Below are 25,393 nucleotides of genomic sequence, written 5' to 3'. Positions count from 1 at the left end.
TTCCCACTCTCTCTCCCTGTCTCTCTCTCTCTCTCCCTGTCTCTCTCTCTCCCTGTCTCTCTCTCCCCTGTCTCTCTCCCCTGTCTCTCTCTCCCTGTCTCTCTCTCCCTGTCTCTCTCTCCCCTGTCTCTCTCTCCCTGTCTCTCTCTCCCTGTCTCTCTCTCTCCCCTGTCTCTCTCTCTCCCTGTCTCTCTCTCTCCCTGTCTCTCTCTCTCCCCTGTCTCTCTCTCTCTCCCTGTCTCTCTCTCTCTCCCTGTCTCTCTCTCTCTCCCTCTCTCTCTCTCTCTCTCTCTCTCTCTCTCTCTCTCTCTCTCTCTCTCTCTCTCTCTCTCTCTCTCTCTCTCTCTCTCTCTCTCTCTCTCTCTCTCTCTCTCTCTCTCCCTGTCTCTCTCTCTCCCTGTCTCTCTCTCTCTCTCCCTGTCTCTCTCTCTCTCTCCCTCTTTCCCGCTCTCTCTCATATATATATATATTGCAGTACGGGGTCTGATTGTTGGGGTCAGTCAACCCTCTGCTCTTTCCACTAGTTTCACATAGTTTCCTTCAGGACAGGAAGAGGCAGATTAACTCTAATTTGTCACTTTGTCTCACTCAGCTCAGCAGGATCCACGGCTAGGAATAATGATTAAGTAGGGACAACTGAGGGGCCACTGTCAGACAGACAGACATCTTTGTAGCACATGTGGCTATAACTTTGAAAATCCATTTTCTAAGAGTTGAAATGGAATTACTCACAGACCTCTAACGCCTGGCATCTGTTTGTCTCTAAGCTTTCTCCTATAGCTCTCCTCTCTCCCCTCTCCTCTCCTCTCTCTCCTCTCTCTCCTCTCTCTCCTCTCTCTCCTCTCTCTCCTCTCTCTCCTCTCTCCTCTCTCTCCTCTAGCTCTCCTCTCTCCTCTCTCCTCTCTCCTCTCTAGCTCTCCTCTCTCCTCTAGCTCTCCGCTCTCCTCTAGCTCTCCGCTCTCCTCTAGCTCTCCGCTCTCCTCTCTCTCCGCTCTCCTCTCCTCTCTCCTCTCTCCTCTCTAGCTCTCCTCTCTCCTCTCTCTCTCCTCTAGCTCTCCTCTCTCCTCTCTCCTCTCTCCTCTAGCTCTCCTCTCTCCTCTAGCTCTCCTCTCTCCGCTCTCCTCTCTCCTCTAGCTCTCCTCTCTCTCCGCTCTCCTCTCTCCTCTCTCTCCTCTCTCCATTTAGCTGACGCTCCAAAGCGACTCAGTCATCATACTTCTACGTATCTCCCGGGAATCTCCCTCTCTCCTCTCTCCTCCAGAAGGACTCTCTCCTCTCTCTCTCTCTCTCTCCTCTCTCTCCTCTCTCCTCTCTCTCCTCTCTCTCCTCTCTCTCTCTCTCTCTCTCTCTCTCCTCTCTCTCCTCTCTCCTCTCTCTCCTCTCTCTCTTCCTATCTCTCCTCTCTCCTCTAGCTCTCCTCTCTCCTCTATCTCTCCTCTCTCTTTATCTCTCCTCTCTCTCCTTTATCTCTCCTCTCTCTCCTTTATCTCTCCTCTCTCTCCTTTAGCTCTCCTCTCTCTCCTTTAGCTCTCCTCTCTCTCCTTTAGCTCTCCTCTCTCTCCTTTAGCTCTCCTCTCTCTCCTCAAGCTCTCCTCAAGCTCTCCTCTCTCCTTTAGCTCTCCTCTCTCCTTTAGCTCTCCTCTCTCTCTCCCCTCCTCTAGCTCTCCTCTAGCTCTCCTCTAGCTCTCTTCTCTCCTCTAGCTCTCTCTCTTCTCTCTCCTCTCTCTCCTCCTCTCACCTCTCACCTCTCTCTCTCTCTCTCACCTCTACCTCTCTCTCTCTCTCCTCTAGCTCTCTCTCCTCTCTCTAGCTCTCTCTCCTCTCTCTAGCTCTCTCTCCTCTAGCTCTCTCTCCTCTCTCCTCTCTCCTCTCTCCTCTCTCCTCTCTCCTCTCTCCCCTCTCCCTCTCATCTCTCCTCTCTCCTCAAGCTCTCCTCTCTCCTCTAGCTCTAATACATCTGTCTGCCCTTCCCAGTATGGATACATCTGTCAGCCCTTCCCAGTATGATTACATCTGTCAGTCCTTCCCAGTATGATTACATCTGTCAGTCCTTCCCAGTATGAATTTATCTGTCAGCCCTTCCCAGTATGAATACATCTGTCAGCCCTTCCCAGTATGAATACATCTGTCAGCCCTTCCCAGTATGAATATATCTGTCAGTAATGTCAACACTTCCCAGTATGAATGAGAATCTGATCTAGACCTAGAAATAGTTTTCTGAGCCATGTGATTCCAAACCGTTCTATTCCGTGTACTGTTAGTAAACTGTCAGGGCAGTTTTCCCTACTGGGCCTGAGTAAGAGGTCTCCAGTGGTGGACCTTGGCTGTGGGCAGGGAAGATGAGAAAGGAGAGGTGAAGATGCAGCCTGAGCCTGTCTCCGTCTGGAAACTCTGCTCAGTATTATATGTTAGCCCATCAACTCATATCACTCTGAAACTGATTGTGCTTCAGAGTAATGATGGTGGATGGAGGGAGGGAAGGAGTCCTTAGTGGAGGTATGATGGATGGAGGGAGGGAGGGAGTCCTCAGTGGAGTCATGATGGAGGGAGGGAGGGAGTCCTCAGTGAAGTCATGATGGAGGGAAGGAGGGAGGGAGTCCTCAGTGAAGTCATGATGGAGGGAGGAGGGAGGGAGTCCTCAGTGGAGTCATGATGGAGGGAGGGAGGGAGTCCTCAGTGGAGTCATGATGGAGGGAGGGAGGGAGTCCTCAGTGGAGTCATGATGGAGGGAGGGAGGGAAGGAGTCCTCAGTGAAGTCATGATGGAGGGAGGGAGGGAGTCCTTAGTGGAGTCATGATGGAGGGAGGGAGGGAGTCCTCAGTGGAGTCATGATGGGGAGGGAGGGAGTCCTTAGTGGAGTCATGATGGAGGGAGGGAGGGAGTCCTCAGTGGAGTCATGATGGAGGGAGGGAGGGAAGGAGTCCTCAGTGAAGTCATGATGGAGGGAGGGAGGGAGTCCTTAGTGGAGTCATGATAATATATGCCATTTAGCTGACGCTTTTATCCAAAGGACTTACAGTCATGTGGAGGGGTGGTCCCATGATGGAATCGAGGGAGTCAAGCGCCATGCTCTACCAACTGAGCCATAGAAGGACCAGGATGGAGGGAGGGAGGGAGTCCTTAGTGGAGTCATGATGGAGGGAGGGAGTCCTTAGTGGAGTCATGAGGGAGGGAGTCCTCAGTGGAGTCATGATGGAGGGAAGGAGGGAGGGAGTCCTTAGTGGAGTCATGATGGAGGGAGGGAGGGAGTCCTTAGTGGAGTCATGATGGAGGGAGGGAGGGAGTCCTTAGTGGAGTCATGATGGAGGGAGTCCTCAGTGGAGTCATGATGGAGGGAAGGAGGGAGGGAGTCCTTAGTGGAGTCATGATGGAGGAAGGGAGGGAGGGAGTCCTTAGTGGAGTCATGATGGAGGAAGGGAGGGAGTCCTCAGTGGAGTCATGATGGAGGGAGGGAGGGAGTCCTCAGTGGAGTCATGATGGAGGGAGTCCTCAGTGGAGACATGAGGGAGGGAGTCCTTAGTGGAGTCATGATTGAGGGAGTCCTCAGTGGAGTCATGAGGGAGGGAGTCCTCAGTGGAGTCATGATGGAGGGGGAGTCCTTAGTGGAGTCATGATGGAGGGAGGGAAGGAGTCCTCAGTGGAGTCATGATGGAGGGAGGGAAGGAGTCCTTAGTGGAGTCATGATGGAGGGAGGGAAGGAGTCCTTAGTGGAGTCATGATGGAGGGGGGGAAGGAGTCCTTAGTGGAGTCATGATGGAGGGAGGGAAGGAGTCCTTAGTGGAGTCATGATGGAGGGAGGGAGTCCTCAGTGGAGTCATGATGGAGGGAGGGAGGGAGTCCTCAGTGGAGTCATGAGGGAGGGAGGGAAGGAGTCCTCAGTGGAGTCATGATGGAGGGAGGGAAGGAGTCCTTAGTGGAGTCATGATGGAGGGAGGGAGGGAGTCCTCAGTGGAGTCATGATGGAGGGAGGGAGGGAGTCCTCAGTGGAGTCATGAGGGAGGGAGGGAGTCCTCAGTGGAGTCATGATGGAGGGAGGGAGGTAGTCCTCAGTGGAGTCATGATGGAGGGAGGGAGGGAGGGAGGGAGTCCTCAGTGGAGTCATGATGGAGGGAGGGAGGGAGTCCTCAGTGGAGTCATGATGGAGGGAGGGAAGGAGTCCTCAGTGGAGTCATGATGGAGGGAGGGAGGGAGTCCTCAGTGGAGTCATGAGGGAGGGAGGGAGGGAGTCCTCAGTGGAGTCATGAGGGAGGGAGGGAAGGAGTCATGATGGAGGGAGGGAGGGAGTCCTCAGTGGAGTCATGATGGAGGAGGGAGGGAGGGAGGGAAGGAGTCCTCAGTGGAGTCATGATGGAGGAGGGAGGGAGTCCTCAGTGGAGTCATGATGGAGGGAGGGAGGGAGGGAGTCCTCAGTGGAGTCATGAGGGAGGGAGGGAGTCCTTAGTGGAGTCATGATGGAGGGAGGGAGGGAGTCCTCAGTGGAGTCATGAGGGAGGGAGGGAAGGAGTCATGATGGAGGGAGGGAGGAGTCCTCAGTGGAGTCATGATGGAGGGAGGGAGGGAGGAGTCCTCAGTGGAGTCATGATGGAGGGAGGGAGGGAGTCCTCAGTGGAGTCATGATGGAGGGAGGGAGTCCTCAGTGGAGTCATGGGAGGGAGGGAGGAGTCAGATGGAGGGAGGGAGGGAGGGAGTCCTCAGTGGAGTCATGATGGAGGAGGGAGGGAGTCCTCAGTGGAGTCATGAGGGAGGGAGGGAAGGAGTCATGATGGAGGGAGGGAGGGAGTCCTCAGTGGAGTCATGAGGGAGGGAGGGAAGGAGTCATGATGGAGGGAGGGAGTCCTCAGTGGAGTCATGATGGAGGGAGGGAGGGAGTCCTCAGTGGAGTCATGATGGAGGGAGGGAGGGAGTCCTCAGTGGAGTCATGATGGAGGGAGGGAGGGAGTCCTCAGTGGAGTCATGATGGAGGGAGGGAGGGAGTCCTTAGTGGAGTCATGATGGAGGGAGGGAGTCCTCAGTGGAGTCATGATGGAGGGAGGGAGGGAGTCCTCAGTGGAGTCATGATGGAGGGAGGGAGGGAGTCCTCAGTGGAGTCATGATGGAGGGAGGGAGTCCTCAGTGGAGTCATGATGGAGGGAGGGAGGGAGTCCTCAGTGGAGTCATGATGGAGGGAGGGAGGGAGTCCTCAGTGGAGTCATGATGGAGGGAGGGAGGGAGTCCTCAGTGGAGTCATGATGGAGGGAGGGAGTCCTCAGTGGAGTCATGATGGAGGGAGGGAGTCCTCAGTGGAGTCATGATGGAGGGAGGGAGGGAGTCCTCAGTGGAGTCATGATGGAGGGAGGGAGTCCTCAGTGGAGTCATGATGGAGGGAGGGAAGGAGTCCTCAGTGGAGTCATGATGGAGGGAGGGAGGGAGGGAGTCCTCAGTGGAGTCATCATGGAGGGAGGGAGTCCTCAGTGGAGTCATGATGGAGGGAGGGAGGGAGTCCTCAGTGGAGTCATGATGGAGGGAGGGAAGGAGGGAGTCCTCAGTGGAGTCATGATGGAGGGAGGGAGTCCTCAGTGGAGTCATGAGGAGGGAGGGAGTCCTCAGTGGAGTCATGATGGAGGGAGGGAAGGAGGGAGTCCTCAGTGGAGTCATGATGGAGGGAGGGAGGGAGTCCTCAGTGGAGTCATGATGGAGGGAGGGAGTCCTCAGTGGAGTCATGATGGAGGGAGGGAAGGAGTCATGATGGAGGGAGGGAGGGAGTCCTCAGTGGAGTCATGATGGAGGGAGGGAGGGAGTCCTCAGTGGAGTCATGATGGATGGAGGGAGGGAGGGAGTCCTCAGTGGAGTCATGATGGAGGGAGGGAGGGAGGGAGGGAGTCCTCAGTGGAGTCATGAGGGAGGGAGGGAGGGAGTCCTCAGTGGAGTCATGATGGAGGGAGGGAGGGAGGGAGGGAGGGAGTCCTCAGTGGAGTCATGATGGAGGGAGGGAGGGAGTCCTCAGTGGAGTCATGATGGAGGGAGGGAGGGAGTCCTCAGTGGAGTCATGATGGAGGGAGGGAGGGAGTCCTCAGTGGAGTCATGAGGAGGGAGGAGTCCTCAGTGGAGTCATGAGGGAGGGAGGGAGTCCTCAGTGGAGTCATGATGGAGGGAGGGAGGGAGTCCTCAGTGGAGTCATGATGGAGGGAGGGAAGGAGTCCTCAGTGGAGTCATGATGGAGGGAGGGAGGGAGTCCTCAGTGACGTCATGATGGAGGGAGGGAGGGAGTCCTCAGTGGAGTCATGATGGAGGGAGGGAGTCCTTAGTGGAGTCATCATGGAGGGAGGGAGTCCTCAGTGGAGTCATGATGGAGGGAGGGAGGGAGTCCTCAGTTGAGTCATGATGGAGGGAGGGAAGGAGGGAGTCCTCAGTGGAGTCATGATGGAGGGAGGGAGTCCTCAGTGGAGTCATGAGGGAGGGAGTCCTCAGTGGAGTCATGAGGGAGGGAGGGAAGGAGGGAGTCCTCAGTGGAGTCATGATGGAGGGAGGGAGGGAGTCCTCAGTGGAGTCATGAGGGAGGGAGTCCTCAGTGGAGTCATGAGGGAGGGAGGGAAGGAGGGAGTCCTCAGTGGAGTCATGATGGAGGGAGGGAGTCCTCAGTGGAGTCATGATGGAGGGAGGGAGGGAGTCCTCAGTGGAGTCATGATGGATGGAGGGAGGGAGGGAGTCCTCAGTGGAGTCATGATGGAGGGAGGGAGGGAGGGAGGGAGTCCTCAGTGGAGTCATGAGGGAGGGAGGGAGTCCTCAGTGGAGTCATGATGGAGGGAGGGAGGGAGGGAGGGAGGGAGGGAGTCCTCAGTGGAGTCATGATGGAGGGAGGGAGGGAGTCCTCAGTGGAGTCATGAGGGAGGGAGGGAGGAGTCCTCAGTGGAGTCATGATGGGAGGGAGGGAGGGAGTCCTCAGTGGAGTCATGAGGGAGGGAGGGAGGGAGTCCTCAGTGGAGTCATGAGGGAGGGAGGGAGTCCTCAGTGGAGTCATGAGGGAGGGAGTCCTCAGTGGAGTCATGATGGAGGGAGGGAGGGAGTCCTCAGTGGAGTCATGATGGAGGGAGGGAAGGAGTCCTCAGTGGAGTCATGATGGAGGGAGGGAGGGAGTCCTCAGTGACGTCATGATGGAGGGAGGGAGGGAGTCCTCAGTGGAGTCATGAGGGAGGGAGGGAGGGAGTCCTCAGTGGAGTCATGAGGGAGGGAGGGAAGGAGTCCTCAGTGGAGTCATGATGGAGGGAGGGAGGGAGTCCTCAGTGGAGTCATGATGGAGGGAGGGAGGGAGTCCTCAGTGGAGTCATGATGGAGGGAGGGAGGGAGTCCTCAGTGGAGTCATGATGGAGGGGGGAGGGAGTCCTCAGTGGAGTCATGATGGAGGGAGGGAGGGAGTCCTCAGTGGAGTCATGATGGAGGGAGGGAGTCCTCAGTGGAGTCATGATGGAGGAGGGAGGGAGTCCTCAGTGGAGTCATGATGGAGGGAGGGAGGAGTCCTCAGTGGAGTCATGATGGAGGGGGAGGGAGTCCTCAGTGGAGTCATGATGGAGGGAGTCCTCAGTGGAGTCATGAGGGGGAGGGAGTCCTCAGTGGAGTCATGATGGAGGGAGGGAGTCCTCAGTGGAGTCATGAGGGAGGGAGTCCTCAGTGGAGTCGTGATGGAGGGAGGGAGGGAGTCCTCAGTGGAGTCATGAGGGAGGGAGTCCTCAGTGGAGTCATGAGGGAGGGAGTCCTCAGTGGAGTCATGAGGGAGGGAGGGAGTCCTCAGTGGAGTCATGATGGAGGAGGGAGGGAGTCCACAGTGGAGTCATGGAGGGAGGGAGTCCTCAGTGGAGTCATGATGGAGGAGGGAGGGAGTCCTCAGTGGAGTCATGAGGGAGGGAGTCCTCAGTGGAGTCATGAGGGAGGGAGTCCTCAGTGGAGTCATGATGGAGGGAGGGAGGGAGTCCTCAGTGGAGTCATGATGGAGGGAGGGAGTCCTCAGTGGAGTCATGATGGAGGGAGGGAGGGAGTCCTCAGTGGAGTCATGATGGAGGGAGGGAGTCCTCAGTGGAGTCATGATGGAGGGAGGGAGGGAGTCCTCAGTGGAGTCATGAGGGAGGGAGTCCTCAGTGGAGTCATGAGGGGAGGGAGGGAGGGAGTCCTCAGTGGAGTCATGATGGAGGAGGGAGGGAGTCCTCAGTGGAGTCATGATGGAGGAGGGAGGGAGTCCTCAGTGGAGTCATGATGGAGGAGGGAGGGAGTCCTCAGTGGAGTCATGATGGAGGAGGGAGGGAGTCCTCAGTGGAGTCATGATGGAGGGAAGGAGGGAGTCCTCAGTGGAGTCATGATGGAGAGAGGGAGGGAGTCCTCAGTGGAGTCATGATGGAGGAGGGAGGGAGTCCTCAGTGGAGTCATGATGGAGGGGGGAGGGAGTCCACAGTGGAGTCATGATGGAGGGAGGGAGGGAGTCCTCAGTGGAGTCATGATGGAGGGGGGGAAGGAGTCCTCAGTGGAGTCATGATGGAGGGAGGGAGGGAGTCCTCAGTGGAGTCATGATGGAGCGAGGGAAGGAGTCCTCAGTGGAGTCATGATGGAGGGAGGGAGGGAGTCCTCAGTGGAGTCATGGAGGGAGGGAGTCCTCAGTGGAGTCATGAGGAGGGAGGGAGTCCTCAGTGGAGTCATGATGGAGGAGGGAGGGAGTCCTCAGTGGAGTCATGATGGAGGAGGGAGGGAGTCCTCAGTGGAGTCATGATGGAGGGAGGGAGGGAGTCCTCAGGAGTCGTGATGGAGGACGGGAGGGAGTCCTCAGTGGAGTCATGATGGAGGGAGGGAGGGAGTCCTCAGTGGAGTCATGATGGAGGAGGGAGGGAGTCCTCAGTGGAGTCATGATGGAGGAGGGAGGGAGTCCTCAGTGGAGTCATGATGGAGGAGGGAAGGAGTCCTCAGTGGAGTCGTGATGGAGGGAGTCCTCAGTGGGGTCATGATGGAGGAGGGAGGGAGTCCTCAGTGGAGTCATGATGGAGGGAGGGAGGGAGTCCTCAGTGGAGTCATGAGGGAGGGAGTCCTCAGTGGAGTCATGATGGAGGAGGGAGGGAGTCCTCAGTGGAGTCATGATGGAGGAGGGAGGGAGTCCTCAGTGGAGTCATGATGGAGGAGGGAGGGAGTCCTCAGTGGAGTCATGATGGAGGAGGGAGGGAGTCCTCAGTGGAGTCATGATGGAGGAGGGAGGGAGTCCACAGTGGAGTCATGATGGAGGGAGGGAGGGAGTCCTCAGTGGAGTCATGATGGAGGGGGGAAGGAGTCCTCAGTGGAGTCATGATGGAGGGAGGGAGGGAGTCCTCAGTGGAGTCATGATGGAGCGAGGGAAGGAGTCCTCAGTGGAGTCATGATGGAGGGAGGGAGGGAGTCCTCAGTGGAGTCATGAGGGAGGGAGTCCTCAGTGGAGTCATGAGGGAGGGAGTCCTCAGTGGAGTCATGAGGGAGGGAGTCCTCAGTGGAGTCATGAGGGAGGGAGTCCTCAGTGGAGTCATGATGGAGGGAGGGAGGGAGTCCTCAGTGGAGTCATGGGGGAGGGAGGGAGGGAGTCCTCAGTGGAGTCATGATGGAGGGAGGGAGTCCTCAGTGGAGTTCATGATGGAGGGAGGGAGGGAGTCCTCAGTGGAGTCATGATGGAGGGAAGGAGGGAGTCCTCAGTGGAGTCATGATGGAGGGAGGGAGTCCTCAGTGGAGTCATGATGGAGGGAGGGAGGGAGTCCTCAGTGGAGTCATGATGGAGGGAGGGAGTCCTCAGTGGAGTCATGATGGAGGGAGGGAGGGAGTCCTCAGTGGAGTCATGATGGAGGGAGGGAGGGAGTCCTCAGTGGAGTCATGATGGAGGGAGGGAGGGAGTCCTCAGTGGAGTCATGATGGAGGGGGGAGTCCTCAGTGGAGTCATGATGGAGGGAGGGAGGGAGGGAGTCCTCAGTGGAGTCATGATGGAGGGAGGGAGGGAGTCCTCAGTGGAGTCATGATGGAGGAGGGATGGAGTCCTCAGTGGAGTCATGAGGGAGGGAGGGAGGGAGGGAGTCCTCAGTGGAGTCATGATGGAGGGAGGGAGGGAGGGAGTCCTCAGTGGAGTCATGAGGGAGGGAGTCCTCGGTGGGGTCATGAGGGAGGGAGGGAGGGAGGGAGTCCTCAGTGGAGTCATGAGGGAGGGAGTCCTCAGTGGAGTCATGAGGGAGGAGGGAGGGAGTCCTCAGTGGAGTCATGAGGGAGGGAGGGAGGGAGGGAGGGAGTCCTCAGTGGAGTCGTGATGGAGGGAGGGAGTCCTCATGGGTTAGGGTTAGGAGACATGGGAGGGAGACCTGATGAGGCCTCTCTGTCCACTAATACATCTTCTGATTCCTCTCTATATCCACTAATACATCTTCTGACTCCTCTCTATGTCCACTAATACATCTTCTGATTCCTCTCTGTCCACTAATACATCTTCTGACTCCTCTCTATGTCCACTAATACATCTTCTGACTCCTCTCTATGTCCACTAATACATCTTCTGACTCCTCTCTATGTCCACTAATACATCTTCTGACTCCTCTCTATGTCCACTAATACATCTTCTGACTCCTCTCTATATCCACTAATACATCTTCTGACTCCTCTCTATGTCCACTAATACATCTTCCGACTCCTCTCTATGTCCACTAATACATCTTCCGACTCCTCTCTATGTCCACTAACACATCTTCTGACTCCTCTCTATGTCCACTAATACATCTTCTGACTCCTCTCTATGTCCACTAATACATCTTCTGACTCCTCTCTATGTCCACTAACACATCTTCTGACTCCTCTCTATGTCCACTAATACATCTTCTGACTCCTCTCTATGTCCACTAATACATCTTCTGACTCCTCTCTATGTCCACTAATACATCTTCTGACTCCTCTCTATATCCACTAATACATCTTCTGACTCCTCTCTATGTCCACTAATACATCTTCTGACTCCTCTCTATGTCCACTAATACATCTTCTGACTCCTCTCTATGTCCACTAATACATCTTCTGACTCCTCTCTATGTCCACTAATACATCTTCTGATTCCTCTTTGTCCACTAATACATCTTCTGACTCCTCTCTATGTCCACTAACACATCTTCTGACTCCTCTCTATGTCCACTAACACATCTTCTGACTCCTCTCTATGTCCACTAACACATCTTCTGACTCCTCTCTATGTCCACTAATACATCTTCTGAGGCCTTTGATTTCTAAATGAAGCATGTATTACATTTACACAATAAATCCCAATTATACTAATTATCCTCAACACGTTCTCCAATCCATTGGACATGGGGCTGCTGTGTGGACATGGGGCTGCTGTGTGGACATGGGCTGCTGTGTGGACATGGGCTGCTGTGTGGACATGGGCTGCTGTGTGGACCTGGGCTGCTGTGTGGACATGGGCTGCTGTGTGGACATGGGCTGCTGTGTGGACCTGGGCTGCTGTGTGGACATGGGCTGCTGTGTGGACCTGGGCTGCTGTGTGGACTTGGGCTGCTGTGTGGACATGGGCTGCTGTGTGGACCTGGGCTGCTGTGTGGACCTGGGCTGCTGTGTGGACATGGGCTGCTGTGTGGACATGGGCTGCTGTGTGGACATGGGCTGCTGTGTGGACATGGGCTGCTGTGTGGACATGGGCTGCTGTGTGGACATGGGCTGCTGTGTGGACATGGGCTGCTGTGTGGACATGGGCTGCTGTGTGGACATGGGCCTGCTGTGTGGACATGGGCTGCTGTGTGGACATGGGCTGCTGTGTGGACATGGGCTGCTGTGTGGACATGGGCTGCTGTGTGGACATGGGCTGCTGTGTGGACATGGGCTGCTGTGTGGACATGGGCTGCTGTGTGGACATGGGCTGCTGTGTGGACATGGGCTGCTGTGTGGACATGGGCCTGCTGTGTGGACATGGGGCTGCTGTGTGGACATGGGCTGCTGTGTGGACATGGGCTGCTGTGTGGACATGGGCTGTGTGGACTGTGTGGGACATGGGCTGCTGTGTGGACATGGGGCTGCTGTGTGGACATGGGGCTGCTGTGTGGACATGGGGCTGCTGTGTGGACATGGGGCTGCTGTGTGGACATGGGGCTGCTGTGTGGACATGGGGCTGCTGTGTGGACATGGGGCTGCTGTGTGGACATGGGGCTGCTGTGTGGACATTGGCTGCTGTGTAGACATGGGCTGCTGTGGGACATGGGGCTGCTGTGTAGGACATGGGGCTGCTGTGTAGGACATGGGGCTGCTGTGTAGGACATGGGGCTGCTGTGTAGGACATGGGGCTGCTGTGTAGGACATGGGGCTGCTGTGTAGGACATGGGGCTGCTGTGTAGGACATGGGGCTGCTGTGTGGACATGGGGTTGCTGTGTGGACACAAACACAACCCCTTCCTGCTGCTGGTGATAATTACCACCAGCTGAGAAACAGTCCTTATGTTGCCCCAACCCGGCCTACTGTTCAGTTTCAGAAGTGGATTCTCAGCGACTTAGTTCAACCCTACATGTAGTCTTCGTTCCAGGGGTCAATAGTAGTGCACTATGTAGGGATTCTCAGCTACTTAGTTCAACCCCACATGTGGTCTTCGTTCCAGGGGTCAATAGTAGTGCACTATGTAGGGATTCTCAGCTACTTAGTTCAACCCCACATGTAGTCTTCGTTCCAGGGGTCAATAGTAGTGCACTATGTAGGGAAAGGGGCTCCATTTGGGACACATTAACAACATGCCACAGGCTGAGGCCCACTTGGTCAGCCTGAGATGGTTTCAGAGGTGAATGGGTGGGCTGCTGTGGTGGGGTGGGGGTCAATTAGCTGCTGGCTGTGGTGGTGGTGGGGGTAGGAGCTGCTGGCTGTGGTGGGGTGGGGGTAGGAGCTGCTGGGTGTGGTGGGGTGGGGGGTGGGCTGCTGTGGTGGGGTGGGGGTCAATTAGCTGCTGGGTGTGGTGGGGTGGGGGTGGGCTGCTGTGGTGGGGTGGGGGCTCAATTACCTGCTGGGTGTGGTGGTGGTGGGGGGGGGTCAATTAGCTGCTGGGTGTGGGGGGCTGGGAGCTGCTGCTGGTCGGGCGTGGGGGTGGGAGCTGCTGCTGGTCGGGCGTGGGGGTGGGAGCTGCTGCTGGTCGGGCGTGGGGGCTCAGGAGCTGCTGGGTGGTGGGCGTGGGGGGGTAGGAGCTGCTGCTGGTCGGGCGCTGGGGTGTGGGGGTGGAGCTGCTGCTGGTCGGGCGTGGGGGTAGGAGCTGCTGCTGGTCGGGCGTGGGGGTAGGAGCTGCTGCTGCTGCTGGTCGGGCGTGGGGGTAGGAGCTGCTGCTGGTCGGGCGTGGGGGTAGGAGCTGCTGCTGGTCTGCGCTGGGCTGGTCAGACCTGGGGCTGCCCTCCTCAGAGGTTTATCTCCCTGGATAAACTAACCAACAGCATGGAAAGACAAACACTGTAGCCATGTCGTCTGGAGGTCAAGGTTACAGTAGGTTGGTCCATCTAACAACACTGTAGCCATGCCTCTCTCTCCTTCCTCCCAGCCTCTCTCTCCTTCCTCCCAGCCTCTCTCTCCTTCCTCCCAGCCTCTCTCTCCTTCCTCCCAGCCTCTCTCTCCTTCCTCCCAGCCTCTCTCTCCTTCCTCCCAGCCTCTCCTCTCCCAGCCTCTCTCTCCTTCCTCCCAGCCTCTCTCTCCTTCCTCCCAGCCTCTAGACTCCAGCCTCTCTCTCCTTCCTCCCAGCCTCTCTCTCCTTCCTCCCAGCCTCTCTCTCCTTCCTCCCAGCCTCTCTCCTTCCTCCCAGCCTCTCTCTCCTTCCTCCCAGCCTCTCTCTCCTTCCTCCCAGCCTCTCTCTCCTTCCTCCCAGCCTCTCTCTCCTTCCTCCCAGCCTCTAGACTCCAGCCTCTCTCTCCCCTCCCAGCCTCTCTCTCCTTCCTCCCAGCCTCTCTCTCCTTCCTCCCAGCCTCTCTCTCCTTCCTCCCAGCCTCTCTCTCCTTCCTCCCAGCCTCTCTCTCCTTCCTCCCAGCCTCTCTCTCCTTCCTCCCAGCCTCTTCTCTCCCAGCCTCTTCTCTCCCCAGCCTCTCTCTCCTTCCTCCCAGCCTCTCTCTCCTTCCTCCCAGCCTCTCTTCTAACCAATCTCCCTCTGTGCCTCAAAGCCTCTAGACTCCAGCCTCTCTCTCCTTCCTCCCATACTCTCTCTCCTTCCTCCCAGCCTCTCCTCTACCAATCTCCCTCTGTGCCTCAAAGCCTCTAGACTCCAGCCTCTCTCTCCTTCCTCCCAGCCTCTCCTCTACCAATCTCCCTCTGTGCCTCCCAGCCTCTAGACTCCAGCCTCTAGTCTCCCCCATCCCAGCCTCTAGACTCCAGCCTCTCTCTCCTTCCTCCCAGCCTCTCTTCTACCAATCTCCCTCTGTGCCTCACAGACTCTAGACTCCAGCCTCTCTCTCCTTCCTCCCAGCCTCTCCTCTACCAATCTCCCTCTGTGCCTCAAAGACTCTCGTCTCCCCCCTCCCAGCCTCTCGTTCCTCCCCTCCCTCCCAGCCTCTCATTCCTCCCCTCCCTCCCAGCCTCTCATTCCTCCCCTCCCTCCCAGCCTCTCATTCCTCCCCAGCCTCTCATTCCACCCCCTCCCTCCCAGCCTCTCGTTCCTCCCCTCCCAGCCTCTCGTTCCTCCCCTCCCAGCCTCTCGTTCCTCCCCTCCCAGCCTCTCGTTCCTCTCATTCCTCCCCTCCCAGCCTCTCGTCTCCCCCTCCCAGCCTCTCGTTCCTCCCCTCCCAGCCTCTCGTTCCTCCCCTCCCAGCCTCTCGTTCCTCCCCTCCCAGCCTCTCGTTCCTCTCATTCCTCCCCTCCCAGCCTCTCGTCTCCCCCCTCCCAGCCTCTCGTTCCTCCCCTCCCAGCCTCTCGTCCTCCCCTCCCAGCCTCTCGTTCCTCCCCTCCCAGCCTCTCGTTCCTCCCCTCCCAGCCTCTCGTTCCTCTCATTCCTCCCCTCCCAGCCTCTCGTCTCCCCTCCCAGCCTCTCGTCTCCCCCTCCCAGCCTCTCGTTCCCCCTCCCAGCCTCTCGTTCCCCCTCCCAGCCTCTCGTTCCCCCCCTCCCAGCCTCTCGTTCCTCCCCTCCCAGCCTCTCGTTCTTCTCGATCCTCCCCTCCCAGCCTCTCGTTCTTCTCGATCCTCCCCTCCCAGCTTCTCGTCTCCCCCTCCCCTCCCAGCCTCTCATCTCCCCCTCCCCTCCCAGCCTTTCGTGTCCCCCTCCCAGCCTTTCGTCTCCCCCTCCCAGCCTCTCGTCCCCCCTCCCAGCCTCTCGTCCCCCCTCCCAGCCTCTCGTCCCCCCTCCCAGCCTCTCGTCCCCCCTCCCAGCCTCTCGTCTCCCCCTCCCAGCCTCTCGTCTCCCCCTCTCGTCCCCCGCCTCGTCTCCCCCTGTCTCGTCTCAGCCTCTCCTCCCCCTTGCCTGCTTCCCTCCCTGCCTGCCCGCCTGCCTTCCTGCCTGTCTTGATCCTTGCACCCTGTCTTCATGTACCCCTCCCTGCCACCCCTCCCTGTCTTCATGTCCCCCGCCGTCTGTATCGGTCCCCTAACGGAGCCGTCTGTAACGGTCCCCTAACAGAGCCGTCTGTAACGGTCCCCTAACGGAGCTGTCTGTAACGGAGCTGTCTGTAACGGTCCCCTAACGGAGCTGTCTGTAACGGAGCTGTCTGTAACGGTCCCCTAACGGAGCCGTCTGTAACGGTCCCCTAACGGAGCCGTCTGTAACGGTCCCCTAACGGAGCCGTCTGTAACGGTCCCCTAACGGAGCCGTCTGTAACGGTCCCCTAACGGAGCTGTCTGTAACGGTCCCCTAACGGAGCCGTCTGTAACGGTCCCCTAACGGAGCCGTCTGTAACGGTCCCCTAACGGAGCTGTCTGTAACGGAGCTGTCTGTAACGGTCCCCTAACGGAGCTGTCTGTAACGGTCCCCTAACGGAGCTGTCTGTAACGGTCCCCTAACGGAGCTGTCTGTAACGGAGCCGTCTGTAACGGTCCCCTAACGGAGCTGTCTGTAACGGAGCTGTCTGTAACGGAGCTGTCTGTAACGGTCCCCTAACGGAGCCGTCTGTAACGGTCCCCTAACGGAGCCGTCTGTAACGGTCCCCTAACGGAGCCGTCTGTAACGGAGCCGTCTGTAACGGTCCCCTGACGGAGCCGTCTGTAACGGAGCTGTCTGTAACGGTCCCCTAACGGAGCCGTCTGTAACGGTCCCCTAACGGAGCTGTCTGTAACGGTCCCCTAACGGAGCTGTCTGTAACGGAGCTGTCTGTAACGGAGCTGTCTGTAACGGTCCCCTAACGGAGCTGTCTGTAACGGAGCTGTCTGTAACGGTCCCCTAACGGAGCTGTCTGTAACGGAGCTGTCTGTAACGGTCCCCTAACGGAGCTGTCTGTAACGGAGCTGTCTGTAACGGAGCTGTCTGTAACGGTCCCCTAACGGAGCCGTCTGTAACGGTCCCCTAACGGAGCTGTCTGTAACGGTCCCCTAACGGAGCCGTCTGTAACGGTCCCCTAACAGAGCCGTCTGTAACGGAGCTGTCTGTAACGGTCCCCTAACGGAGCTGTCTGTAACGGAGCTGTCTGTAACGGTCCCCTAACGGAGCTGTCTGTAACGGAGCTGTCTGTAACGGTCCCCTAACGGAGCTGTCTGTAACGGTCCCCTAACGGAGCCGTCTGTAACGGTCCCCTAACGGAGCCGTCTGTAACGGTCCCCTAACGGAGCCGTCTGTAACGGTCCCCTAACGGAGCCGTCTGTAACGGTCCCCTAACGGAGCTGTCTGTAACGGTCCCCTAACGGAGCCGTCTGTAACGGTCCCCTAACGGAGCCGTCTGTAACGGTCCCCTAACGGAGCCGTCTGTAACGGTCCCCTAACGGAGCCGTCTGTAACGGTCCCCTAACGGAGCCGTCTGTAACGGTCCCCTAACGGAGCCGTCTGTAACGGAGCCGTCTGTAACGGAGCTGTCTGTAACGGAGCCGTCTGTAACGGAGCCGTCTGTAACGGAGCCGTCTGTAACGGAGCTGTCTGTAACGGTCCCCTGACGGAGCTGTCTGTAACAGAGCTGTCTGTAACGGAGCTGTCTGTAACAGAGCTGTCTGTAACGGAGCTGTCTGTAACGGAGCTGTCTGTAACGGAGCTGTCTGTAACGGAGCTGTCTGTAACGGAGCTGTCTGTAACGGTCCCCTAACGGAGCTGTCTGTAACGGTCCCCTAACGGAGCCGTCTGTAACGGAGCTGTCTGTAACGGAGCTGTCTGTAACGGTCCCTAACGGAGCCGTCTGTAACGGAGCTGTCTGTAACGGAGCCGTCTGTAACGGTCCCCTAACGGAGCCATCTGTAACGGTCCCCTAACGGAGCTGTCTGTAACGGTCCCTCCTAACGGAGCTGTCTGTAACGGTCCCCTAACGGAGCTGTCTGTAACGGAGCCGTCTGTAACGGAGCTGTCTGTAACGGAGCTGTCTGTAACGGAGCTGTCTGTAACGGTCCCTAACGGAGCTGTCTGTAACGGAGCTGTCTGTAACGGAGCTGTCTGTAACGGAGCTGTCTGTAACGGAGCTGTCTGTAACGGAGCCGTCTGTAACGGAGCTGTCTGTAATGGTCCCCTAACGGAGCTGTCTGTAACGGAGCTGTCTGTAACGGAGCTGTCTGTAATGGTCCCCTAACGGAGCTGTCTGTAGCGTCCCCTAACGGAGCTGTCTGTAACGGTCCCCTAACGGAGCTGTCTGTAACGGTCCCCTAACGGAGCTGTCTGTAACGGAGCTGTCTGTAACGGAGCTGTCTGTAACGGTCCCCTAACGGAGCTGTCTGTAACGGTCCCCTAACGGAGCCGTCTGTAACGGTCCCCTAACGGAGCTGTCTGTAACGGTCCCCTAACGGAGCCGTCTGTAACGGTCCCCTAACGGAGCCGTCTGTAACGGTCCCCTAACGGAGCCGTCTGTAACGGTCCCCTAACGGAGCCGTCTGTAACGGTCCCCTAACGGAGCCGTCTGTAACGGTCCCCTAACGGAGCTGTCTGTAACGGAGCCGTCTGTAACGGAGCTGTCTGTAACGGAGCCGTCTGTAACAGAGCTGTCTGTAACGGAGCTGTCTGTAACGGAGCTGTCTGTAACGGAGCTGTCTGTAACGGTCCCCTGACGGAGCTGTCTGTAACAGAGCTGTCTGTAACGGAGCTGTCTGTAACAGAGCTGTCTGTAACGGAGCTGTCTGTAACGGAGCTGTCTGTAACGGAGCTGTCTGTAACGGAGCTGTCTGTAACGGAGCTGTCTGTAACGGTCCCCTAACGGAGCTGTCTGTAACGGTCCCCTAACAGAGCCGTCTGTAACGGAGCTGTCTGTAACGGAGCTGTCTGTAACGGTCCCCTAACGGAGCCGTCTGTAACGGAGCTGTCTGTAACGGAGCTGTCTGTAACGGTCCCCTAACGGAGCTGTCTGTAACGGAGCCGTCTGTAACGGAGCTGTCTGTAACGGAGCTGTCTGTAACGGAGCTGTCTGTAACGGTCCCTAACGGAGCTGTCTGTAACGGAGCTGTCTGTAACGGAGCTGTCTGTAACGGAGCTGTCTGTAACGGAGCCGTCTGTAACGGAGCTGTCTGTAATGGTCCCCCTAACGGAGCTGTCTGTAACGGAGCTGTCTGTAACGGAGCTGTCTGTAATGGTCCCCTAACGGAGCTGTCTGTAGCGGTCCCCTAACGGAGCTGTCTGTAACGGTCCCCTAACGGAGCTGTCTGTAACGGTCCCCTAACGGAGCTGTCTGTAACGGAGCTGTCTGTAACGGAGCTGTCTGTAATGGTCCCCTAACGGAGCTGTCTGTAACGGTCCCCTAACGGAGCCGTCTGTAATGGTCCCTAACGGAGCTGTCTGTAACGGAGCTGTCTGTAACGGAGCTGTCTGTAATGGTCCCTAACGGAGCTGTCTGTAGCGGTCCCCTAACGGAGCTGTCTGTAACGGAGCTGTCTGTAACGGTCCCCTAACGGAGCTGTCTGGAGCCCGTAACGGAGCCGTCTGTAACGGTCCCCTAACGGAGCTGTCTGTAACGGAGCTGTCTGTAATGGTCCCCTAACGGAGCTGTCTGTAACGGTCCCCTAACGGAGCCGTCTGTAACGGTCCCCTAACAGAGCTGTCTATAACGGTCCCCTAACGGAGCTGTCTGTAACGGAGCTGTCTGTAACGGAGCTGTCTGTAACGGTCCCCTAACGGAGCTGTCTGTAACGGTCCCCTAACGGAGCCGTCTGTAACGGTCCCCTAACGGAGCTGTCTGTAACGGTCCCCTAACGGAGCCGTCTGTAACGGAGCTGTCTGTAACGGAGCTGTCTGTAACGGTCCCCTAACGGAGCTGTCTGTAACGGTCCCCTAACGGAGCTGTCTGTAACGGTCCCCTAACGGAGCTGTCTGTAACGGTCCCCTAACGGAGCTGTCTGTAACGGAGCCGTCTGTAACGGAGCTGTCTGTAACGGTCCCCTAACGGAGCCGTCTGTAACGGAGCCGTCTGTAACGGAGCTGTCTGTAACGGAGCCGTCTGTAACGGAGCTGTCTGTAACGGTCCCCTAACGGAGCTGTCTGTAACGGAGCTGTCTGTAACGGAGCTGTCTGTAACGGAGCTGTCTGTAACGGAGCCGTCTGTAACGGAGCCGTCTGTAACGGAGCCGTCTGTAACGGTCCCCTAACGGAGCCGTCTGTAACGGTCCCCTAACGGAGCTGTCTGTAACGGTCCCCTAACGGAGCCGTCTGTAACGGTCCCCTAACGGAGCCGTCTGTAACGGTCCCCTAACGGAGCCGTCTGTAACGGTCCCCTAACGGAGCCGTCTGTAACGGAGCTGTCTGTAACGGAGCTGTCTGTAACGGAGCTGTCTGTAACGGTCCCCTAACGGAGCTGTCTGTAACGGTCCCCTAACGGAGCTGTCTGTAACGGAGCTGTCTGTAACGGAGCTGTCTGTAACAGTCCCCTAACGGAGCTGTCTGTAACGGTCCCCTAACGGAGCTGTCTGTAACGGTCCCCTAACGGAGCTGTCTGTAACGGAGCTGTCTGTAACGGAGCTGTCTGTAACGGTCCCCTAACGGAGCTGTCTGTAACGGAGCCGTCTGTAACGGTCCCCTAACGGAGCTGTCTGTAACGGTCCCCTAACGGAGCTGTCTGTAACGGAGCCGTCTGTAACGGTCCCCTAACGGAGCCGTCTGTAACGGTCCCCTAACGGAGCTGTCTGTAACGGTCCCCTAACGGAGCTGTCTGTAACGGTCCCCTAACGGAGCTGTCTGTAACGGAGCTGTCTGTAACGGTCCCCTAACGGAGCTGTCTGTAACGGTCCCCTAACGGAGCTGTCTGTAACGGAGCTGTCTGTAACGGTCCCCTAACGGAGCCGTCTGTAACGGAGCCGTCTGTAACGGTCCCCTAACGGAGCTGTCTGTAACGGAGCTGTCTGTAACGGTCCCCTAACGGAGCTGTCTGTAATGGTCCCCTAACGGAGCTGTCTGTAACGGAGCTGTCTGTAACGGAGCTCTGTCTGTAACGGTCCCCTAACGGAGCTGTCTGTAACGGAGCTGTCTGTAACAGTCCCCTAACGGAGCTGTCTGTAACGGTCCCCTAACGGAGCTGTCTGTAACGGAGCCGTCTGTAATGGTCCCCTAACGGAGCTGTCTGTAACGGAGCTGTCTGTAACGGTCCCCTAACGGAGCTGTCTGTAACGGTCCCCTAACGGAGCTGTCTGTAACGGAGCTGTCTGTAACGGAGCCGTCTGTAACGGTCCCCTAACGGAGCTGTCTGTAACGGAGCTGTCTGTAACGGTCCCCTAACGGAGCTGTCTGTAACGGTCCCCTAACGGAGCTGTCTGTAACGGTCTGCTGTCTGTAACGGTCCCCTAACGGAGCCGTCTGTAACGGAGCTGTCTGTAACGGAGCTGTCTGTAATGGTCCCTAACGGAGCTGTCTGTAACGGAGCCGTCTGTAACGGTCCCCTAACGGAGCCGTCTGTAACGGTCCCCTAACAGAGCTGTCTGGAGCTGCGACTTTGTGAGAAATCACTAAGCGGATCACAGAACCCTTTTCCACACACACACACATTCTTAGTTGGCACACACACACATACACATTCATAGTTCAGAGATACACACATTCATAGTACTGAGCAATACACAAAGCACTGTGCAAGCCTTCTAGACTTCTGAGGTCAACTAGCCATCCCTTCTCACTCTTGTTAAATGTTGAATATGTGTCATTTAGTGTCAATAGTAGGAGAGAGGGGTGGGTAAGTTGAACCAGTTTTAACATTCAGCTTCTGTCTGTCAAAGGAAATATAGTATTCTTTCTAACAAAGATATCTACATATATTTCAGGATGTCGTGTATCCCCAGAAATAATCATAATTCATGCTATGTTGTCTTCGGTCTGTCTTTATGTTGTGGTGTCTCTCTATGTTGTTGTCTTCGGTCTGTCTTTATGTTGTGGTGTCTCTCTATGTTGTTGTCTTAGGTCTGTCTTTATGTTGTGGTATCTCTCTATGTTGTCGTCTTCGGTCTGTCTTTATGTTGTGGTGTCTCTCTATGTTGTTGTCTTAGGTCTGTCTTTGTCGTGTTGTGGTGTCTCTCTTCTGCCTTGCTATGTTGTTGTCTTAGGTCTGTCTTTGTCGTGTTGTGGTGTCTCTCTTCTGCCTTGCTATGTTGTTGTCTTCGGTCTGTCTTTATGTTGTGTTGTGGTGTCTCTCTTCTGCCTTGCTATGTTGTCGTCTTCGGTCTGTCTTTATGTTGTGTTGTGGTGTCTCTCTTCTGCCTTGCTATGTTGTTGTCTTCGGTCTGTCTTTATGTTGTGGTGTCTCTCTTCTGCCTTGCTATGTTGTTGTCTTAGGTCTGTCTTTGTCGTGTTGTGGTGTCTCTCTTCTGCCTTGCTATGTTGTTGTCTTCGGTCTGTCTTTGTTGTGTTGTGGTGTCTCTCTTCTGCCTTGCTATGTTGTTGTCTTAGGTCTGTCTTTATGTTGTGGTGTCTCTCTATGTTGTTGTCTTCGGTCTGTCTTTATGTTGTGGTATCTCTCTATGTTGTTGTCTTCGGTCTGTCTTTATGTTGTGGTGTCTCTCTATGTTGTTGTCTTCGGTCTGTCTTTATGTTGTGGTGTCTCTCTATGTTGTTGTCTTCGGTCTGTCTTTATGTTGTGGTGTCTCTCTATGTTGTTGTCTTCGGTCTGTCTTTGTCGTGTTGTGGTGTCTCTCTATGTTGTTGTCTTCTTAGGTCTGTCTTTATGTTGTGGTGTCTCTCTATGTTGTTGTCTTCGGTCTGTCTTTATGTTGTGGTGTCTCTCTATGTTGTTGTCTTAGGTCTGTCTTTATGTTGTGGTGTCTCTCTATGTTGTTGTCTTCGGTCTGTCTTTATGTTGTGGTGTCTCTCTATGTTGTTGTCTTCGGTCTGTCTTTATGTTGTGGTGTCTCTCTTGTTGGGATGTGTGTGTTGTTCTATAAAAGGCCTTTTGCCTTTTGGTAGGCCGTCATTGAAAAATAAGAATTTGTTCTTAACTGAATTGCCTCGTTAAATAAAAGGTTAAATCATTTTTCAAAATAAAAAACTATGTAAACATTACAGTTTTGAAAACCAAAAAAAGTGGTCTCTTGGAACGGGACAAAGTAAATTAAGCCCCCTACACATTAAATTACGTAACTAAATATTTCCACCACCTTTTAAAAACCTAAGTCTATCTTTAGTTCTCGACACACACAATCACAATCTAGGCCCTGTTGATACCTCATATCTCAGCGATAATTCTTTGCATTCCCCCTTGGGAAAAAACACTTACATTTACTCAACTTGACATTGGCTCAACATACCCCAAGGCAAACATTTACACTCTATTAGCCTACACAGCTACAAGGATACACTTTAATATTAGATTTAGGACCTCATATTGAAGCTAATAGAGGCCCCAACTGCTGTTTAGAACAACGTTAAAATGATCTACTTTAGTTTAGATACAAGCATAATGAAACCTCTAACACAATAAAATCATTTGACTTGGTGAAAATCTGTTTGTTTTGGACCTAGTTTTTCCATGTGGTTTCAGCCTTCGCAGACTCCATGAACTGATGACCTCTTCCTGCATATTAGGTCACATGATTCATTTTGTGTACGGTTGCCTAGAAACAAGGGTGGTTCAAACTGCACCCACTCTCCCCTACTGCTACACTATTGGTTATGAATTCAAATGTCCCTTAACACATCAATCATTTAATAAATAATGTTGTGTGAATTGTGATGAGGGCAAGTTCTCTCATTTCAGTGATGTAAATGAATTAAAGTCCTCTAGATAAGTCATCTTTAAGGGGTACAACATCACAGCTGATCATATTAACACCAGAGATTATGTTAACCTCTTGCCTTATATGTCTGTACCATTTACAGTAAACTGTGCCCAGAGCTTGTCTAAGTGAGGATGATTGAGATAAGGAGGACATTGGTACTCTATTCTCAGTGTGGTTCTGTCACTAACGATAGGAAGTGTCAGGTCAGTTGTCATCTTGTCTGTAAGGATAGGAAGTGTCAGGTCAGTTGACATCTTGTCTGTAAGGATAGGAAGTGTCAGGTCAGTTGACATCTTGTCTGTAAGGATAGGAAGTGTCAGGTCAGTTGACATCTTGTCTGTAAGGATAGGAAGTGTCAGGTCAGTTGACATCTTGTCTGTAAGGATAGGAAGTGTCAGGTCAGTTGACATCTTGTCTGTAAGGATAGGAAGTGTCAGGTCAGTTTTACCTCTTGTTTCAGGTGTCCAAAGCGTCCACTCTCTCTCTCTCTCTCTGTGTCCCGGTCTGTCTCTGCGTTAGGGTTAGGTAAGTATTCCAGTAGAGACAGAGGTCAGGGGTTGAGGTGGTCTATTCGTTGGTCACTCATTGGTTGGCTCCTCTGTTTTGGTGGTCAGTTTGAAGGTTGTTCAGCTCTTCTGTCAGATCAGGGTTTCTATGCTGAGCTTTGTTTTGGTGGTCAGTTTGAAGGTTGTTCAGCTCTTCTGTCAGATCAGGGTTTCTATGCTGAGCTTTGTTTTGGTGGTTTGTTCGCTGGTCTCTACCCTGGCCAGTCCGCGACTCTCTTCGGGGTCCTGGTGAGGTAGCTGTACGGATGCCCATAGACAGCCTGAGTTCCTGTGGTTAGGGTCTCTCTCACTCTGTGTCTCTGTGTTCTGGCTCCTCTCCATCTCCCGCATGTGGATATTATCACCCAGCAGACTTTCTATTGGCTTTCATCACTAAACAAGTCTCGCCCTCTCCCTCCCTAACGCTCTCTCTCCCTGTAGACTGCCCCTCCCCGTTTCTCCCCTTCTCACCCTCATTGCATTGTTAATTCAATCCAACCAGCCCCGTCGACAAAGCACACACACACTGCAACACTTTCCCAGTGTCTCCTGATGTGGTCGGCCCCCTGCTTGCTGCCCGGCAGGGAGGAAGAGAGGAAGAGAGGAAGAGAGGGAGAGAGGAAGAGAGGAAGAGAGGAAGAGAGGGAGAGAGGGAGAGAGGGAGAGAGGAAGAGAGGTAGAGAGGTAGAGAGAGGTAGAGAGAGGTAGAGAGGGTAGAGAGGTAGAGAGAGGTAGAGAGGGTAGAGAGGGTAGAGAGGGGTAGAGAGGGGTAGAGAGGGGTAGAGAGGGTAGAGAGGGGTAGAGAGGGGTAGAGAGGGGTAGAGAGAGGAGTTACAGCAGGGACGTGTTTTATCACCACAGATGGAGTTTAAACACTTAAAACAGTGTTTTTATTGAACACTTTAAGGTCTCTAAGTGTCTGAAGGTTTAAGTACGGCTCAGTGGGACGAAAGTCATTTTGACATGTGAAATACCACTACTGGAGTGATCTGGATGTCATGTCTCCAACCAGACAACTCCAACCATGCTGTATGTTCTCCAACCAGACAACTCCAACCATGCTGTATGTTCTCCAACCAGACAACTCCGACCATGCTGTATGTTCTTCAACCAGACAACTCCAACCATGCTGTGTGTTCACCCATGGATCATACACTTCCTGTTGAATTAACAACACCCATGGATCATACACTTCCTGTTTAATTAATAACACCCATGGATCATACACTTCCTGTTTAATTAATAACACCCATGGATCATACACTTACTGGTTAATTAATAACACCCATGGATCATACACTTCCTGTTTAATTAATAACACCCATGGATCATACACTTCCTGTTTAATTAATAACACCCATGGATCATACACTTCCTGTTTAATTAATAACACCCATGGATCATACACTTCCTGTTTAATTAATAACACCCATGGATCATACACTTCCTGTTGAATTAATAACACCCATGGATCATACACTTACTGTTTAATTAACAACACCCATGGATCATACACTTCCTGGTTAATTAATAACACCCATGGATCATACACTTCCTGTTTAATTAATAACACCCATGG

At 54.9% G+C, this 25,393-nt stretch overlaps 1 protein-coding gene across 1 annotated transcript in view; it reads right to left on the bottom strand.

Moving 5' to 3' along the window:
- The window catches only part of LOC118382698 (gremlin-2-like), a 30,041-nt gene extending 5,799 nt beyond the window's left edge, over positions 1-24,242 (bottom strand). Inside the window, exon 1 of the mRNA XM_052512610.1 lies at positions 23,718-24,242. The gene's annotated coding sequence lies outside the window, so the exon portion shown is untranslated. The remainder of the gene's footprint in view (positions 1-23,717) is intronic.
- Positions 24,243-25,393: the final 1,151 nt, after the last annotated feature.

This window comes from Oncorhynchus keta, unplaced genomic scaffold (genome assembly GCF_023373465.1).
Source record: "Oncorhynchus keta strain PuntledgeMale-10-30-2019 unplaced genomic scaffold, Oket_V2 Un_contig_8888_pilon_pilon, whole genome shotgun sequence".
Lineage (NCBI taxonomy): Eukaryota > Metazoa > Chordata > Actinopteri > Salmoniformes > Salmonidae > Oncorhynchus > Oncorhynchus keta.
The sequence above is the reverse complement of the archived record's forward strand: the minus strand, read 5'-3'. Positions and strand labels throughout refer to the sequence as shown.